At 35.7% G+C, this 20,057-nt stretch overlaps 1 protein-coding gene across 5 annotated transcripts in view; it reads right to left on the reverse strand.

The window, feature by feature from the left end:
* Positions 1–20,057, reverse strand: part of LOC138307743 (thrombospondin-2-like) — a 74,052-nt gene that overhangs the window by 45,335 nt on the left and 8,660 nt on the right. For 4 of the 5 annotated variants that reach the window (XR_011206039.1, XM_069248607.1, XM_069248602.1 and 1 more), the window contains exon 2: positions 17,694–17,793. The gene's annotated coding sequence lies outside the window, so the exon portion shown is untranslated. Of the gene's footprint in view, positions 1–6,792; positions 7,218–17,693; positions 17,794–20,057 lie in introns of those variants that run through there. The other variant, XM_069248606.1, reaches the window with a different exon arrangement.

Raw genomic sequence — 20,057 nt, forward strand, 5'->3', positions numbered from 1 at the left:
CATAGCACTATAAAAAGGGTAATAGGGCCCTGCAGGTAGGGCGTTAAAATTGTACCTGCTGCCCCTATTGCATGATCGTAAAAGGCGACTAAATTTAGGATCTTATATTTTCTCTTCTTCCTAACTGACTTTATCTTTCCTATTGCCTCCGTTGGCACCGCCTCACTTTTGGCATTGAGTTGAGCGTTCGCCCCTATGAGGAAGGCTCTGGGTTGTCCCCTGGCTAAGACACACCAAAGTTTATAAAAGTGGTAGTTTCTGCTCCTGCTTAGCGTTCAGCATACAGGGAGTGGGACGACTGGTTCGCCCGTAGTCAGTATAATGTGACCGGATGGGGTGTGTTGCTTGGTGTCTTCGGCGGCATGCTTTAGTGATATAGCACTATAAAAAGGGCAACAGTTCCACTATACAAGAAGACATAACATGAATTTACCGCAGTCTCCCGAAACACGCATCCGCCCAACATACACGCAACACAGCATGCATTGGAGGCCGTCCTTACATGACCGTTGCTGTTGATAGGACGTTAATTAATCAAACAAACAAACAAACCACTATACAAGAAGATACAACACAACATACCGCAGTCTCCTAAATCACGCACCTCACACTTCACACACCTTACACACCCTATACATGGGAGGCCGTCCTTACATGACCATGGCTGTTTATAGGACGTTGATTAATCAAACAAAGAAAAAAATTGAATCTGCAAAAATAAACAACTTTCATGATAATAAACTATGTATGTATTGAATATGTAAATCACAACAATGTGAACAGCGTTGAAAATGTGACGAATCTGGGGACCAAAAAGAGCCCTAACCGTACAAGGTCCATTTGGCAACATTTTTGCCCACACATGATTATGATTACTTCCATACTATATATTTGATGGCAGAGGTCATATCGGACGGATACAAACTCAGGAGGTAATACAATTAAAGACATCGAGGTCTATAGCTATTTATATAGGAAAGGAATCGTGACGAAGATTCCTGGAGCAACAAAACAATTCAGAAGGAATCAAACGACAGCACGAGTGGTACAATACATCTCTTGGATATATCAATCCTGAAGACACCCGTGCAGTTCAAACACTCGTGCAGTACACCATGGATGAAAACGTTGAAAATGATGTTATATGATTCTATGAATAAACATGTGAAAGTTGTTGAGGAACAAATGGTTTGGAATCACATGCGTTGAGATATCATGGCTCTTAAAAGGATATTTAGTATTGTTCATCATCGGATCGACAATATCGATAAGCAAGACAGACATCAGATTGGTATAAATCTGTCATTTTGCCTGGAATGTTATTACTTAGCGATAAAATAAATACAGCTCGTGTTAACAGAAAATATTGATAGCCGGGTTATCATCCAACAAAACAAACAGAAATAAAGGCGATTAGAAGCCAATCTAAACCCGCCATCCTAGAGTCCCTCCTCGATCAGTGGTATCTGTCTGTATCTATACAACTAACTCAGAAGCCGGCTTCGCCTTACTAAACAAAATCCCGATAGCTATTGTCATCCACTTCTCTGCTCACTTCTGTCGTCTACTTCCCCAGATAGAGGAGGGCACACAGTCTAAAGTGGTCATTGTGTGTACATTACATTGACGTGAAAAGCCGTAGAGGTTTTACTGACCCTATGGTTTAGATTTTATCGACTCACACACCACCTATATATACTATATGGCTACAATCTATCAAGCTCTATACATTATGCTAAAACTTCTCATAGACAACTCTTAATACATTAATAGCCTTTCAGATAAACATCCAGTCCTTAAAAAGCTAATATTTCTACGAGCAAAGACAATGATAAAACCTGATTTCCTATCGTGAATCCCGAAATGTGTTAGAGTGATAATATCAGGAGTGCTCTTCTAATGATTCAAAACTGCAAATGGAAACTAATTGCACTTGATTCTTTGTTTTTATTAGACCTGATATGGTGTTGATCATGATAAACATAATGATTATGATGAAGATGATTAAACTGATTATGATGACCTTTAAGCTGCCTGTAGTCTTTATGATTAGTTTTTACCACAGTTAACAACCAATATATGTAAGAAAGAAGAAAGTGAAACAAAATATTTTCCATTTTCACATTGTAAGTAACGGTGTAGCTCCAGTTGAGTTGTCATGCGATATAATAAGTATAAATTTGTAATCTACAAGTATATCAGGTCAGAATGCATTGTAGGTTTGACTTTGTTAAAAGGTCTTCTAATGAATATAGTACAGTAATCAATATCATCACTCGACGTCACTTCCGGTTAGTTTTGTAATCAGCGTGTGGGTCTCCAGGGTGATAAGATGGCTTCCGTCTGTTGTCCTCTCACTATATGTGTCTGTATTTCCCAATGGGTTTTGATTTTACCAGGATACACGTTTTTTACGTTCAGTACAGATTTCTACGTTTATTCACCATGACGTCGCTACACCAATACATACATGGAGATAGTCACAGCCATTTGAAATAAAAATACAGCTAAGAAAGTAGTGTCATAGCGTATTTCTGCCGTTAAAATCCTAAGTTAGTCTATGACACTGCAAAGACTTTCTTTTTCTTGGTGCATGGGTATAACTATCCAGAAATGGGTCACTACAATTAGGGGAATATTTCTAGCAATCTGTACACACTATCTGCACTTTGCAAAGAAACTGTGTAGCGCCGGGTGTTAACATTTATGTAGCTTATTATGTTGACAGCAAAACTTCGTTGCGAACATTGAATCACCAAAGTGAAAACAATTTTATCTCAAGATATACACACCTTATTTACCCCTTTAATCAAGTATCAAAACACCGCAGAATAACGATACCCTGAAGTGATCCATTCCTTTATGATTCCAATTCCTTTGAAAGCCAGTCGACTCTCCAAGCATTGTCCCCATAGGAGTTGGTCTGTTGGAACTTTCCATTATTTAGATGGTATCGATCAACGATTCTCACGATTAAATCTGAGAAACAACTTTAAATGTCGAAAATGTAAACATCGTGGTTATCGTTTTCAATCACTCGCCTCTCGTGCTAAAATAAATGAAGAAAATAAAATGTTTACCCAAGTTCTGTGGGATTTCTGGGGACATCCATTATCCATAAGCATTGTTCTTTTTCTATTACATTACAACTTACAACATGTTTATATTTAGTCAAAGTATCACAGGACAGAAGAGGATGTTTATGTTTAGTCAAAGTATCACAGGACAGAAGAGGATGTTTATATTTAGTCAAAGTATCACAGGACAGAAGAGGATGTTTATGTTTAGTCAAAGTATCACAGGACAGAAGAGGATGTTTATGTTTAGTCAAAGTATCACAGAGATCAGAAAGAGGATGTTTATGTTTAGTCAAAGTATCACAGGACAGAAGAGGATGTTTATGTTTAGTCAAAGTATCACAGGACAGAAGAGGATGTTTATGTTTAGTCAAAGTATCACAGGACAGAAGAGGATGTTTATATTTAGTCAAAGTATCACAGAACAGAAGAGGATGTTTATATTTAGTCAAAGTATCACAGGACATAAGAGGATGTTTATATTTAGTCAAAGTATCACAGGACAAAAGAGGATGTTTATATTTAGTCAAAGTATCACAGGACAGAAGAGGATGTTTATGTTTAGTCAAAGTATCACAGGACAGAAGAGGATGTTAATGTTTAGTCAAAGTATCACAGGACAGAAGAGGATGTTTATATTTAGTCAAAGTATCACAGGACAGAAGAGGATGTTTATATTTAGTCAAAGTATCACAGGACAGAAGAGGATGTTTATATTTAGTCAAAGTATCACAGGACAGAAGAGGATGTTTATATTTAGTCAAAGTATCACAGGACAGAAGAGGATGTTTATATTTAGTCAAAGTATCACAGGACAGAAGAGGATGTTTATGTTTAGTCAAAGTATCACAGGACAGAAGAGGATGTTTATGTTTAGTCAAAGTATCACAGGACAGAAGAGGATGTTTATATTTAGTCAAAGTATCACAGGACAGAAGAGGATGTTTATGTTTAGTCAAAGTATCACAGGACAGAAGAGGATGTTTATATTTAGTCAAAGTATCACAGGACAGAAGAGGATGTTTATATTTAGTCAAAGTATCACAGGACAGAAGAGGATGTTTATATTTAGTCAAAGTATCACAGGACAGAAGAGGATGTTTATATTTAGTCAAAGTATCACAGGACAGAAGAGGATGTTTATATTTAGTCAAAGTATCACAGGACAGAAGAGGATGTTTATATTCAGTCAAAGTATCACAGGACAGAAGAGGATGTTTATATTTAGTCAAAGTATCACAGACAGACAGAAGAGGATGTTTATATTTAGTCAAAGTATCACAGGACAGAAGAGGATGTTTATATTTAGTCAAAGTATCACAGGACAGAAGAGGATGTTTATATTTAGTCAAAGTATCACAGGACAGAAGAGGATGTTTATTTTAGTCAAAGTATCACAGGACAGAAGAGGATGTTTATATTTAGTCAAAGTATCACAGGACAGAAGAGGATGTTTATATTTAGTCAAAGTATCACAGGACAGAAGAGGATGTTTATATTTAGTCAAAGTATCACAGGACAGAAGAGGATGTTTATATTTAGTCAAAGTATCACAGGACAGAAGAGGATGTTAATGTTTAGTCAAAGTATCACAGGACAAAGAGGATGTTTATGTTTAGTCAAAGTATCACAGGACAGAAGAGGATGTTTATATTTAAGTAAAAGTATCACAGGACAGAAGAGGATGTTTTATATTTAGTCAAAGTATCACAGGACATAAGAGGATGTTTATATTTAGTCAAAGTATCACAGGACAGAAGAGGATGTTTATATTTAGTCAAAGTATCACAGGACAGAAGAGGATGTTTATATTTAGTCAAAATATCACAGGACAAAAGAGGATGTTTATATTTTAGTCAAAGTATCACAGGACAGAAGAGGATGTTTATATTTAGTCAAAGTATCACAGGACAGAAGAGGATGTTTATGTTTAGTCAAAGTATCACAGGACAGAAGAGGATGTTTATATTTAGTCAAAGTATCACAGGACAGAAGAGGAGTGTTTTATATTTAGTCAAAGTATCACAGGACAGAAGAGGATGTTTATATTTAGTCAAAGTATCACAGGACAGAAGAGGATGTTTATATTTAGTCAAAGTATCACAGGACAAAAGAGGATGTTTATATTTAGTCAAAGTATCACAGGACAAAAGAGGATGTTTATATTTAGTCAAAGTATCACAGGACAGAAGAGGATGTTTATGTTTAGTCAAAGTATCACAGGACAGAAGAGGTTTATGTTTATGTTTAGTCAAAGTATCACAGGACAAGAGAAGATGATGTTTATGTTTAGTCAAAGTATCACAGGACAGAAAGGATGTTTATGTTTAGTCAAAGTATCACAGGACAGAAGAGGATGTTTATATTTAGTCAAAGTATCACAGGACAGAAGAGGATGTTTATATTTAGTCAAAGTATCACAGGACAGAAGAGGATGTTTATGTTTAGTCAAAGTATCACAGGACAGAAGAGGATGTTTATGTTTAGTCAAAGTATCACAGGACAGAAGAGGGATGTTTATTTTAGTCAAAGTATCACAGGACAGAAGAGGATGTTTATATTTAGTCAAAGTATCACAGACAGAAGAGGATCAAGACAGACAGGGATGTTTATATTTAGTCAAAGTATCACAGGACAGAAGAGGATGTTTATATTTAGTCAAAGTATCACAGGACAGAAGAGGATGTTTATATTTAGTCAAAGTATCACAGGACAAAGAGATGTTATTTAGTCAAAGTATCACAGGACAAAGAGGATGTTTATATTTAGTCAAAGTATCACAGGACAAAAGAGGATGTTTATATTTAGTCAAAGTATCACAGGACAGAAGAGGATGTTTATATTTAGTCAAAGTATCACAGGACAAAAGAGGATGTTTATATTTAGTCAAAGTATCACAGGACAGAAGAGGATGTTTATATTTAGTCAAAGTATCACAGCAAAGAGGATGTTATTTTAGTCAAAGTATCACAGGACAGAAGAGGATGTTTATATTTAGTCAAAGTATCACAGGACAGAAGAGGATGTTTATGTTTAGTCAAAGTATCACAGGACAGAAGAGGATGTTTATGTTTAGTCAAAGTATCACAGGACAGAAGAGGATTTTTATATTTAGTCAAAGTATCACAGGACAGAAGAGGAGTTTAGTTATCCAAAGAGGATGTTTAGTCAAAGTATCACAGGACAGAAGAGGATGTTTTATGTTTAGTCAAAGTATCACAGGACAGAAGAGGATGTTTATGTTTAGTCAAAGTATCACAGGACATAAGAGGATGTTTATGTTTAGTCAAAGTATCACAGGATATAAGAGGATGGGAGGATGCTCCCTGTTACTGGTACTCTATAGGAAAGTATGCCTGATGACGTAGGTGTAGTGATTCGGTTATTACCAGAACAGGAACGTCGTATTCTCTGTATTATTCCTCAGGGTCCATAATACAAAGCACGAAACAAATTCCACAAAGTCGTCAACTTTCCCAAAATTACAACTCTAAAATCTTCTGAGATCCCAAAATATAGACACAAAAAATATATATGTATATACAAATGTATCATTCAGAAATCGATTCAACCTGTAATACATAATATCAGTTTCTACGCCCTACGTTATTTGCTATGCATAAAACAATTTAACGAGACAAAATGGCATGTGTTGCATTTTATTGTCTCTCTGAAAAGGTCACAGTCGACAGGTTTGACAACAATGAAAACTCACCGCTTTATAGTTGAAACACCCTACATCCAAAGGAAGTCCTCAAAGTCGTATAAATATTCCACATAGACATCTTCTCAAGAGATCCAACCGCATTTACGTATCCTTAGAGAAGATCATAAAGAGGACAGTGTACAACAAACTTCCGCACGTGAAGTGCCTGTTCTACATTGCTAGCTGGGCCTTAGTAGCAGCCTCTCCGTTCAACAGACGCACGCTGTCACAAGAACGCTTGTGTGTTCAATCATTATCCGAAAGACTCTTCCATTCCGAACAAATTATGGACTCAATTATACCTTGGAGGGGAGGGAAGATTGACATTTCGTGGCAGAAGTCAGGAACTCTAACCTGCTCTGTCATATCCTTACACATCCAAACACTGATTCGAGTCTTTCTCTCCCAAACACGCATAACTCGGCCGGGTATCGATCGAGTCCTCTCATTAAAACACTGTATCATTGTATCCAGATGTCGCCCCGACTTATACATTACTGTCGGTATCAAGGTGATATAGCTTTACGTCACCCGGGGACATCATCATCACTGTATTTACCTCTATTTTGTAGGTTATTAATACATAGATGGCCATTTACACAACCTTCTGTGTGTGGGGAAGTATTACCACCACTCGAATGATTTCCAGAGCGTTTTAAATAACAAGCATATAAGCATAGTTCATATCACGCCGTTCAGAATTACATCTAAATAGGTACAGTCATTTAAAGGTTACTCAACTTGATTCTTAAATAGATTGAGTATGCCACGCGCATTTCAGAACCGCGGTCCATTTCAAATATCGATACCCTACTCAACTTTATGCTTCGATATAACCACCAAACTTTAATCATTTGATACAAGATAAAAGTTAAGTCTAAAGAATAATTTTCTATCTTACAAAGTGAACATGACACCACTACAACAACGTTACTGTGTAACTTGTGACAGATTATTTCATACTATAAAAAGACTGAGTATAGAACAAATAAATAATTCATCCCTGATTCACAACGAAATGCAATTATGTGCAATACCCCCATACCCCCGAGAAAACTATTTATTTTGTTCCTTTTTCGCATTATTTTTTTACATTGTAAATATTGCAGCTTGAACAAGGGAATTGAAGATGAGACAAAACATGTTTATACTGTATAGGATAAAATGTTTGTTAGGTAATGACAACTTATTCAACCCAGGTTGGTGACATTAACCGTACACTGCTATGATAGCATATCACCAGGAAATTTCTGAATAGGCTATAGAATATACTCTCTGTTTCTACTTTAGCAATCGCTCATGGCGACAAATATTGGTCGTATTAGGATGTAATAAACAATTAATGTAGCCGGCGGAAGGATGTCCCAACACAATTTAATAAAGTTTGATTTTGATATACGCTTCATTAAATCAATATGTACTGTATTAAATATACAATTTATAAAAAGATAACTTTACGGTAATTTCACGACAACGTACCCCCAAGATGTTGTAAAAAGTTTTATGTATGCATGAAATGTTATCTACCGGTTCAGACAATGAATCTGATTCAATACCAGCTGATCTTCAATGTCTAAATAAGGTTAAAGTGTGAACCATGCTGCACTATACGAGTACACACGGGGGATTTAATCACACAGGCACCCGATTTCGCTCTCTTCTGTCTTTTAAACTAATCAGCAAATCTTTTTCCTGGAAACAAAGTGCACTAGGTCATGCGAACTCCGTCATCTCGTGGTGTTCGTTAGAACCCCATATATCACTAGATTGTCCTCTCGGGGATACGACACAATTATATTTTTAGCCTTTAACGTGTTGACGTCACAAATGTACCCTGACGACATAGTATCGATAAAGTTTGGGGGCAAGGTGGAACCAGTGCATGTTTTATTAAACATTAAGTACACTTACTTTAATCTAGATAGATGATAATCAGTCACTTTAATCGCCCACGTATAGGCACGGGCTATATCAAAGGTTTGAGGTCAATTTATTAATTTGTAACACCCAATAAAACACTGGAAATCATCTGAAGTATCGTGGTTGTAAAAAGAGTAATATCTAAAAGTTATTCAAATTTCCATCATTTCCATCACTAGTTTTAACATTTCTGCTCTTCCTTGTACTATTAGCCTTTGTTTACCGTTTACGAATGCATTTCCTAAAATAGATTGTTTCAGTGCTGTTTCGTCAAAGCACTCCCTCTTTATATAATTATCCCCACTATACTGTTTATTCTCTATGCATCTATAACTTTAATCATTAATTAATACATCCGTATGGCATGCCTAGTTAAATGTAATTAGTTGAGTTTTCAAATTGTTCTCGTAAACTATGCGTTCATTGTTAAAATGCCTATAACATGGGAAAAACATTGATTTACTCTGAAGAAGTTACCAAACAAGTAACTATTGTTTATCATGTTTATCAAACTAGAGTTAGGTAACTTTCATTTTTAAACACGGGAGCTTTTTAAATTAAATAAGAGAGTTTAGATAAACATGATCATTGACAGTAAAGGGTTTGACTTGTTCATCTCATAATTTTAACTAATTTTCGCACTGTAGCAAGGTTTTATTTCTCGTCGATATACCTGCAATAAACAACATTGCCTAATATACAAAAACACATGTATTAAATGCAATATAAAAGAAAAAGCGCTTAAAGTTTTTAGGTCACCTGATACGAAGTCTTATGGTGAACTATTCTAATCGCCTTTTGTCCGTCGTCTGTCGTACGACGATAAACAATTTGTATTTCCGTTCTTCTTCTTCTTCTCCACTCACAGATGTGGTAGAATCGAATACTCTTCATAGATAGAAAGGTCTCAAGGCCCTCTACTAAAGTTGTGAATGATATGACCCTGGGGTCTCGGGTTTTCCCCGTGGGAGGTGGTTAAGTTTACTATAGTTTATAAGGGGAAACACATTTTTGAACATTATTTGGTCATTTGTGAGAGGAAATTAGTCAAAAGTTGTCAGAATTATTCCTGTGTAATGGCCATTGAATATTATTTACCAAATCTCCATGACTGACCCCAAGGGACCTTAGGGGCGGGGTCAAAAGTGTTCAAATTGGCTAAAACTTCAAAAATCTTCTTCTGAAATTCTGGTGTAACAAACTATAATTATCTGCTATAGAGTTTATTACATATGTTTTACACTGGGAACCTGGACTAGGTGTACAATGAAGACTGCACTTTTGAACTGGCTGCATTTTTCAACAGACGGCTCCATAAACATCCCTTCCTGGTAACATGAATTACTTTCCCAATAGTAAAAATCACCAGGGAATAACCTGAACAACAAAAAACTTCCGTTCTGTCTGGGGAAAAATCGCAATTGGAAAATCCAATAGTAGGCGAAAACATCAACACTTTAACGTGCCGGAGCGGGAGCGGAAGTGCAACAATGACTTGGTACCAGGGGGCGCCGTGATCGATCAGCCTGGCACTGTGTGTCTCCTATCACGTTTATACCGACAGTCGTCCACGCCGCACAGACTGTCCTTCTACATATTACTGAGAACGTGTGTCTACATGATAACGTTTTTAACGCTCTGAACTGAGATTATTTCATTAAAGACAAGAGACTAATGTTAATGTATACATGACATCGATCACGATTATAGTGTGATGGCAAAAGTCGACCGCAACTGTATGATTAATAATTTGGATACAAACAAACGAGCAACTAGAAAATAAGAAAATGGAAATGCGAACTAGGACGCGAATACAACTAAGTAAACAAACCATAAACTTATACCAAGGATACTCCATAAAGATGCAAGACTAAACGATCATATACTTCGAGGAAATGGATGTTCTCCAAATTTATCGTCAACCGATATATGCATATATTGAAATAGTGTTTTATTTCATTCGACATTTAGAATAAGTATATTACTAGCAAATGTATCTGAGGTATCGGCTGTAGATTTAATGAGAGGACATCCTACTGTATCACATATTGTGGAATCAGGGATGTCGTTATTCAGAAAAGGAAACTAAACAATGAGTCTTTCAGAACCATGAAGGTAGCCGTACAATAAACATCTACAGACGCCGGCAAAAATGTGAAGAGAGTTTCAACAGTCAACGGAAGACTTCTTTCTATGGAATGTATGTTGAGATTTGTAAATACATGAGATGGAATGATCCCCACTAACAAGGAGTAGAATGGGCCAGACATAGGCAAAGATAAAATCAGGAAACGGTAATAAAACCAATGTGATTGTCTGTTATAAGATCAAGCCGTCTACGACACGGCGAAGGTTTATAGCACAACAAAGAGAAACCGAATAGGATCCTGTCAGAAAGTAATTTCGACTACAGGTCGGACAGAGAGTATGTACTACTCGTATTGACCATTGATCGAGTCTCCGACAACTCTTGATGATGAAAAGTGCTGGTCGCGGACCTCCTGTTGTATTGTGGATATCATTTCACGACATTTCAAATTTGATGTTTATCTAGATCATTTATCATACTGTCGTATTTAGTTGCGGTAACAGTTCATAGACAGTCGACAGTGTGACCTTTGATGGAAACGATACATATAATTTACATGAGGTCAGACAGTGTTACGGGGTATTCCTGCTGGTGTGCAGTACCACTCTTCTGATTGTTAGTTAACACGAATTCCACTAAAATTCACAGACATGTACTATTAGTGAAACAACTATCTACACATCTGTAAGGCATGGAACTAATGGTCCTGCCGCCGACCAATAGCCTAACATTATCACAATACTTGATATTAAATCTTGTGCAATTCTTTTGGAAGTTTTTGTTCCCCAGTGTATTGCTTCCTACCTCAATGTAAGGTAAGATAATGCTGGCCAAAAGTAGGAACAGGAACCAGTCTTTGATAATCACAACAAGATTCTAGTCTATCGATTTTCTTTCGCGATTGGCGACCATTAGGTCAATGATCCCAAAATGTCATCCAAATATAGACATACTTAGGTATACATTGGCATGGTCTAATCAACAGCGATTACTTAGGTATACATCGACAGGGTCTAATAAACAGCGAACATTTATGTCTGGGTGATCATGAAGTTAAATCCATTAATCATTCCATTCCTGATATCGCATCCTTATTTGGAAATATTTAAAGCTTTCACCTTATACCAATATCAACCAATTCAGGCTCTATATCAAACTCCTGTATCCAGACACTGTAGGTAATAGATATGTGGAAAACGACTGGTAGGTGCAAGACCACGAGAAATGTCATCATTTAAATGAATAACAAATCAGAAAAAAAAATTGCTGTAGTTCTTTGGTCATACCTACATAGCATGATATATTATTATATCGCCTGAGATATTAAATCATATTTAATGCATTGCAGATTAAAAGCTACAATGACGTAGTATATTTCAAAAAGAATTTTGAGACAGCCCCTGGTTTTGACAGTTGTATCCAAGAAGAGCACTTTCTTCCCTGCTTGGATACAAGTGTTATTACCGTTCGTTATATAACACCTGGGGATCAACATATAATAAATACATTTGCCCTCGATTACACCTGTTTTGGTAACTAAACTGTGCACAAAAGTATCATATTATTCTTGTTTTTTTTAATCTCAGTTGAATGATTTTTTAACTTCCATTGTCAACTTAAAACAATTACTGCAATGATGACTGCACTCATGGTGAATGATTATGAATATTTCCTTAAATATCCTATCGACAGTTACCATTATCTAGGACCGATTTCGTCCTACTTGCTGCATATTTATGTTTCATTAGACAGACCGTCTCTTGAATGTTATAAAAACAAAAAGAAAATTAGGCTTGGTAATATTTGCTATGATAATTCAGCATATAAATGTCATTGTTTGTTAAAAGCTGACGGCCAGCTATTCCCTAGTACATAGAAAACCCGTGCTTATCCACAGTAAATGCATAGTAATTATTCCGACCTCCTTCGTGAAACTACGATAGACTAAGCCTCCACCGAAGTTAGGAAGCAAGGTTACCTGCTGACAGTGGAAGGAATTTTATAAACACGGGGATAACACACCACCAGGATCTTATTTCTGATCAAACGTGACTGGGGTAATAATCTAAAAAGACATGCCGAGCCAATATCGATTTCCCATTAAAATCACTTTTTTTGCGGATTTCACTAGAACTGATTCTAATTTGATTTGAGGCGGTAATCCTACCTCTTTACGAGGTGTGGGAAGACAAGTCATTTCAAACGTCCAGATGATGTTGATTGATGTTGATTTTATTGACGATGTAAATTGATAAAAATGAGTTTTTTTCATTGTAGTTTTTATCACGGGCGGATTTTCATTCTGTATGTCATCACTTAAAGTTACATGTATTTTTCCATATACACTAATGGCACTGTATGTATTATCAACCTCATTAATTTTTTAAAGACGTTTATTTGAATAATAAAGCATGCATTCAAAAATCAAATTTCTGTGGTATTTCGAATAAAACCAGAGTTTTCTTATCGTGGTATTTGTATATATAGCGGGTAAACAACTTATTGATCTAACGAGACATACCTCAGTAGTATGAAAACACATTATAAATGCCATTTCACGAATCGACGTTAACTTCACATTAGGGTTATAGTTGTTTAACCAATAGCGAAGCATTTAACATCTAACGTATGGGGAATACTCTAACATGTAGTCATACTAAGAATGTATACAATTACAATAGATATTCTAAATTGTATATGTTCACTTACGACGCATACCATTGATACAAAGGCCTTGTTAAGAAGAACGAATTTACACACTTTTAGCAAGGAGTGGTGGACTATTTCCAACAAAACAACTCTACTAAGGTTTAGATTCATCACCACAACTTCCTTGTTCAATGAACTAATGCCATGGCATAGTAAAAGACAAACGGCCAATGTCAAAGTATTGATAAATACGAAAACGAAACAGACAAAATTACTTTTTACAAATGAATCTGTTTTCGTCTCCGTTATGCCCTATCATGAAAATTCGGTTAGTATTTCTACTAGGCAAATAGAGAACAGAGACATTTCAAACACATAAATTGTACTTTAAAAGAAAATTGGAAAATGCATGAAACTGGTATGATATTTCATTCACGACCAGATGTATGGCTCCGGCTTAGGGTTGTAAATAATTGGTTTGTACGTTTTATCAGTTAGAACGATGGTTAGGGCACTAGAACCACGCTTCGTCATCCTCAAAACTAATTACAAAGCCATGTTTCGTATACAGACTAAACATACCTTTACTTAATACGACGGCGTGCTTGAATTCGTAAGCAGGGTCTTATAGTTGAAGTATCAGTATATCAAGTCAAGGTACTAACATTAACAATAAGAGTTGTTTTGTACAGGGATGCTGCCTGAGACAAGGAAGGTATGCCTGATATTTCTACTGCTTAAGTAATAATGTTCCATGCTGTGAACAATTCAACGAGTGTTTCAATTTTGTTTAAAATCATTTTCATTCATATTAAGTTACCTAATTACTGGTATCATAAAATCCCAGTGTGGCTATATCGGCTTAAATTAGATATTTGTTGTCATTACTATAGGAAACTGTTCGAAAACAAAATCTTAATTATATCTATTGTTTCCCAAATGAGAATGCCACACATTTCATGTAAATAAAAAAATAAAGTTGGGTATTACCTATGGTAACTAAGTTCAGGGGTACTATGACACAAACCTTTGTCTACCAATAAAGTGTGTAGGTAATCATCTCTTACACGGTTCTGTCCAGTAAAACATTAAAATACACTAGTAACACACTGTACAGTATACTGATACCAAGGTAGATATCACTGTAACACCTTCAAAGCATGACAAGACACAAACCTTACGATTAGTCACTTAGATATCTTGTTTTGAAATATCTCCGAAAATCTAAAGTAAAACAAGTTTTGACAAGCAAACGATAGTCCATGACGTAACGTCATATCTATGATACATTTTTACCTACCAGCTCCCAACAAATCCTGTCATATTTTGGAAGCGATACGAGCACATATGTTGTCTATGGGCAGCTTCATTGGATGATAAGTCGGTTTTACAATAAGGTAATACTGCTTTTATGTTTACTGTAATAACCGCCTAGACCTAGATTATGACTAATATTCACAATGTTTTATCAGCATTTGTAGGATGCCTCTATGTGTTCAGTATTATTTCAATATATATTAAGATTGGCCACATAGTATATCCCTATTCAACTGAATACTAAGTTATAAGAGAAAACGAAGAATCAAAGCCAGCCCGATAATTAATTATAATCTACTTACGATTTAAAATTCAATTGACCGGATAACATCACCTTGTTCCTCAAAAGTGATTCAGTTTTTTTTTTATTCTGGCAGTGATTGATTTGAAAAAACTACAGTTCAGACTGTTCTGCAATTGAAACCGAAATTGAAGTTAAATTTCAATCAATAGGTGTTTCTTGTAGTGTGGTCTCATCACTAGAGTTGTACACTTAACCGAGATATGGGGCTTCCATAAAGACATCTTCATTCGTTTTACTCAAATAGAGAGCATGGGTAATCCAATCATCCATCGTGTTATCCGATTGTGTATGTCAGAGATTAAAATCACAAACATCTCTCTTTTTAACTACAAATAAGTCGTACTTTACTAGAAACAGTATCGCTGTGTCGACATACTACCCCTACAGTACAGGTATTGATCTAGGCAATATGGTGAAGATATAATATAGGTACGGTTTGAATATGTAAAACAGTTCTGGGGAATACAGGTAAAAAATAAAAGAACATCTAAAACAGTTCTGTGGAATACAGGTAAAAAATTAACAGGACATCTAAAACAGTTCTGGGGAATGCAGGTTAAAATTAGCAGGACATCTAAAACAGTTTTGGGGAATGCAGGTTAAATTTAACAGAACATCTAAAATAGTTCTGGGGAATGCAGGTTAAAATTAACAGGACATCTAAAACAGTTTTGGGGAGTGCAGGTTTAATTTAACAGAACATCTAAAATAGTTCTGGGGAATGCAGGTAAAAACTAACAGAACATCTAAAATAGTTCTGGGGAATACTGATCAAAATTAACAGGACATCTAAAACAGTTCTCGGGAATGCTGGTGAAAATTAACAGGACATCTAAAACAGTTCTGGGGAATGCTGGTGAAAATTAACAGGACATCTAAAACAGTTCTCGGGAATGCTGGTGAAAATTAACAGGACATCTAAAACAGTTCTCGGGAATGCTGGTGAAAATTAACAGGACATCTAAAACAGTTCTGGGGAATGCTGGTGAAAATTAACAAAATAAAATGTGAAGTGAGCAGTGGTGTAATGGCCACTAACAGACTACTCAGGGGAAATTGCCATTTCTCGTTGTGTATTGTGTTATCCATAATAACAACTATTGTCGTGATTGTGGGAGTGTGATACTGTATAACACAATAAACCAGAGATTATGTGGCTCTAGTGTCATCACCGTCTGATCCTGGCCATAGTAGCAGGTTATATACAGACAATAGTATAATTCAGAATCCTATATTGGTAAGTAAAAAGATACTTTATCGAACCGTCAATATATCTACTTAAACTAATTCAGTCACTTGTTAAGGCAGAGCATTTACTTTGAATGTGATCAATATTGAGGAACTAAGTAAGTCATCTCATAACAGAATAAATAACTCGGTTAATTTCATACGGGAAATCTAATCTTACAAATCAAACCTACAAAACTGTATAGGCCAACTGAACACATATAAGTCATTGAGCACCAGGTCTGATGATGAGATAAACGAAAATTATGATTTTTTCGGAGATACATATAAAACACTGTTTCCAAACATTTGACGGCGTACACATTTTTTTTCAATTTTGAAATAGTTCACTTCAATACAAAATTCCCAATTAACGTATTACATATTTTTGTTAAAGTTATTCACTAATTAACATTGATAAGAATAGATTGATATCAGTTTGTAAAGTATCTGTTACAATATATTTAGATTTTAAGTCATGGATATATAGCGTAATATAAAGAACACTTCGTTGTTATTTTTTGTGACATAATTAGTCCATTTCGTCCTTTGAAATCTCACCCAAATGACCCTTACGAAATAAGTTTATATCAACTACTGTACAAGAATGTCTATTTCATAATCGGGGTTTGTAAAAAACACATGAGGTCAGGTTACAACGCAGAAAAGTATACTATACAGCCTATCAACACCAATACATACGGAGGTTTAAAAACAGACATGGCTGGTATGAAATATCATCTTTTTTAATTGTAAAGATCAACACTTTATAAGAACATTTTGAAGTAGCAAAAACTGTACACTTACAACTTGTACAATCACGTAATAACTAATTAATATATATAATGCATATATACATATCTAAAGAGAGAGTAAACTTTGTTTTTCTTTCAATGAACACCTTGAGAGTGCATTATATCTAGCAGCCCTTGTAAATAACTTGGTTTACAGTATTAGAGAAGTTCAAAGTTTATAAATGAATATTATCATATGTCATATATCATATGTAAATGCTTTTTGTACCCATGTAAAATCTCTTCAAAAATAAAACAAAATACAAAAAAAAAAAACTTGTACAATCACATATGTTGTATAAAATTGCTATATCTCGTCGGACATCTGTAATGTTGTAAATAAAACTATCTAGTTTTACGTGCATCTATTGCCATACAAATGCCCAAAACATTGTAGAATAGCTAGTTTTACGTGCATCTATTGCCATACAAATGCCCAAAACATTGTAGAATAGTTTGATGTTATCGAACATAGCTCTCTCTGCAGCTTCTAAGTAAGCATCTACACAATTTAATGTTTGTCGTCATTCCCTCGTGGTTTACACCGACTCGTGCTATGTATATTAATTCCCTAGATATACCGGCCGTAGACACATCCATGTCATCTTACCTTTTTTCTGCTGGCCTTGGATGACAATACATCCGTGTGTTCATACATCTGAGGAGCAGTATTAGGTGGCTGTACTAGGTCATACTTGGTGGTAGTGAGTCTGCGAAAAGGAACAAAATATCTAAAATTAACAATAACGTTCAATGAACGACGACAAACACTGAAAAACATATACCGCAAACGTACTTATTTTGACGCAATCACATACGAGCATGATTCGCAATATCGAATTCACACAACTATCGCAAGGGCAGTAATTAACAATCTTAAGCAACACTTCTCCGCGAAAAGCGCAAAAATACGATAAAAAATATGTACAGTCCCAGTAAATCCAGGTGAATAAATATAAAATCCTGTACACAATTCAATCTGTGAAAATGGATAGATATTCAATTACCAATAACGGTAACGAAAAGTCCATATGAATATATAGTTACACAACCAGTGAACGTATGAACTATTCACAGGTTATGTAACACTCTCGTAACATATATACTGTCTGTCCTCAAAAAGAATGCTTAGACTGAAAGGTAACATAACAAATGCTAATTGTCAAAAACAAAAGGCAAATTACAGCCGCCAATGTTCAATTGAACACTCAGTATAAATATTTCCTTCTCATTAAACCTGCATAAAAACGTCGGATACGGCTCACTGATTGGACAGTGATAACCATAGCAACATAAAAAAACTACACACTCGTAACACACTATATATATATATGTGTGCGTTCCGACACAGGTGAATCAAACAGCATCCCTGCACACGCACAGTCCATGTGTAGGTTGTAGCACATCAAACAGCACTGGAATGTCTGTAGCCGCACAGCAATGAGAGATGATTCTCAATAATGCATAATTCATGTTTAAATGAAAGACGGTACTCCTGCCATTATATTATATTCCATTCGCACTGGCATGCCCGGTGGTTCGTTTCGTTATCATCAGAATCTGCGTGATAAATTGCCGTTATATCAAAGACATAGAAGTTATACAGCGTGGAGAGGCTAAGGTCAGCCATGCCATCCTAAATTACAATGTGGCTGATTTACAGACATTTTCCGCTGCTGATTTGTTACATAATGGCACAAGTCTGTAATGAACTTCCTCAGTGCCTAGTTTTGATAGTTTGTTATCATAAAGACAAAACGTCGACGGTTGTGAAAATAACTTGATATACACGGAAAACAATATGTGGTTCTTTACCTTAAAAGCAATGAAGGTCTTAACGTACGAAAGTTTAAAAGTTGATAGCAATTATGTCACACGGTGAACAATGCTTAATAAGATTTTTCTAAGTGTTATAATGATGTGCACGTGAAAATTTACGCAGGAGGGGGATTTTCGCTAATTACGCGGGTTTTTTCATCGCAAAAATTTTAGTGCGCGTAAAGTTATATTTATCGCGAAAATAAAACCAATGTGAAATATTGCAAAATTAAGTACTCGCAGAAATATCTACGTTTACGATGTAATCTTAACCATCCCCACCCTGTCTCCTAGCTGCAATATTGTAGCTCAAAAGACTTTAGACAGAAAATGGTGTCGTCTTACTTAGCTATAATTTGCGCCTATTACACCTTGTGGAGCAAAGTAATGATTATGCAAACCATTATTAAAACGTTTGTATGCATTTTATCATAATGAGGTAAAAACGGTATAAAGCTAGTATATTAATAATCCGAAATCAAAATCATGTCTATGGAATATATATTCAGCCACTATAGGGCCTTCTTCATTTTATCATGCTTGTTTTATATCTCTTAAATACCAGGCAATAAAACTGAACCGTATGAAAATATCAAAATCTCAGCAATCATTGGTTTTTTTTACATATTACACATGAAGGTCTTTCTGAAGGGAATTTATACGGCAAGTCTACAAGTTGAGATTTTCACGTCTTGTGAGCGGGACGGTAGATATTAGGATGGTCGTTATGTCCGTTTAGGACAAAAATAATATATAAACGCATGTATACGCTTAAATAATTGGAAACCTACAAAAAAGTATCGAAAATTGTGCCCGAGTGATTTTCGGAGGCAGTGATCAACTACGACACATAGGAACCATTTTGTACCCAGCCGGGTATGTACATTTGTATATTCGTTTTACCTCTCTCCTTGCCATCCACTGACAGTGCTATGTACGACACGCCCTATCTGTTATGATACAGTCGGGGAGATGACTAATACATGTTCCACAGGCCCCGGATATTAAGGCTAGAATTATAGCAATAACTCACTACAAGAAATGTAATCGATGTGCACATTTCATACAGAGAAACCATGAAAAGATTCACAACGCAATAAAGGTTATTTACTCCGGGAGACTCGGGTTCCGTTTACAAATACTACAGTGTCATGTA

This window comes from Argopecten irradians, chromosome 14, assembly GCF_041381155.1.
Source record: "Argopecten irradians isolate NY chromosome 14, Ai_NY, whole genome shotgun sequence".
NCBI lineage: Eukaryota > Metazoa > Mollusca > Bivalvia > Pectinida > Pectinidae > Argopecten > Argopecten irradians.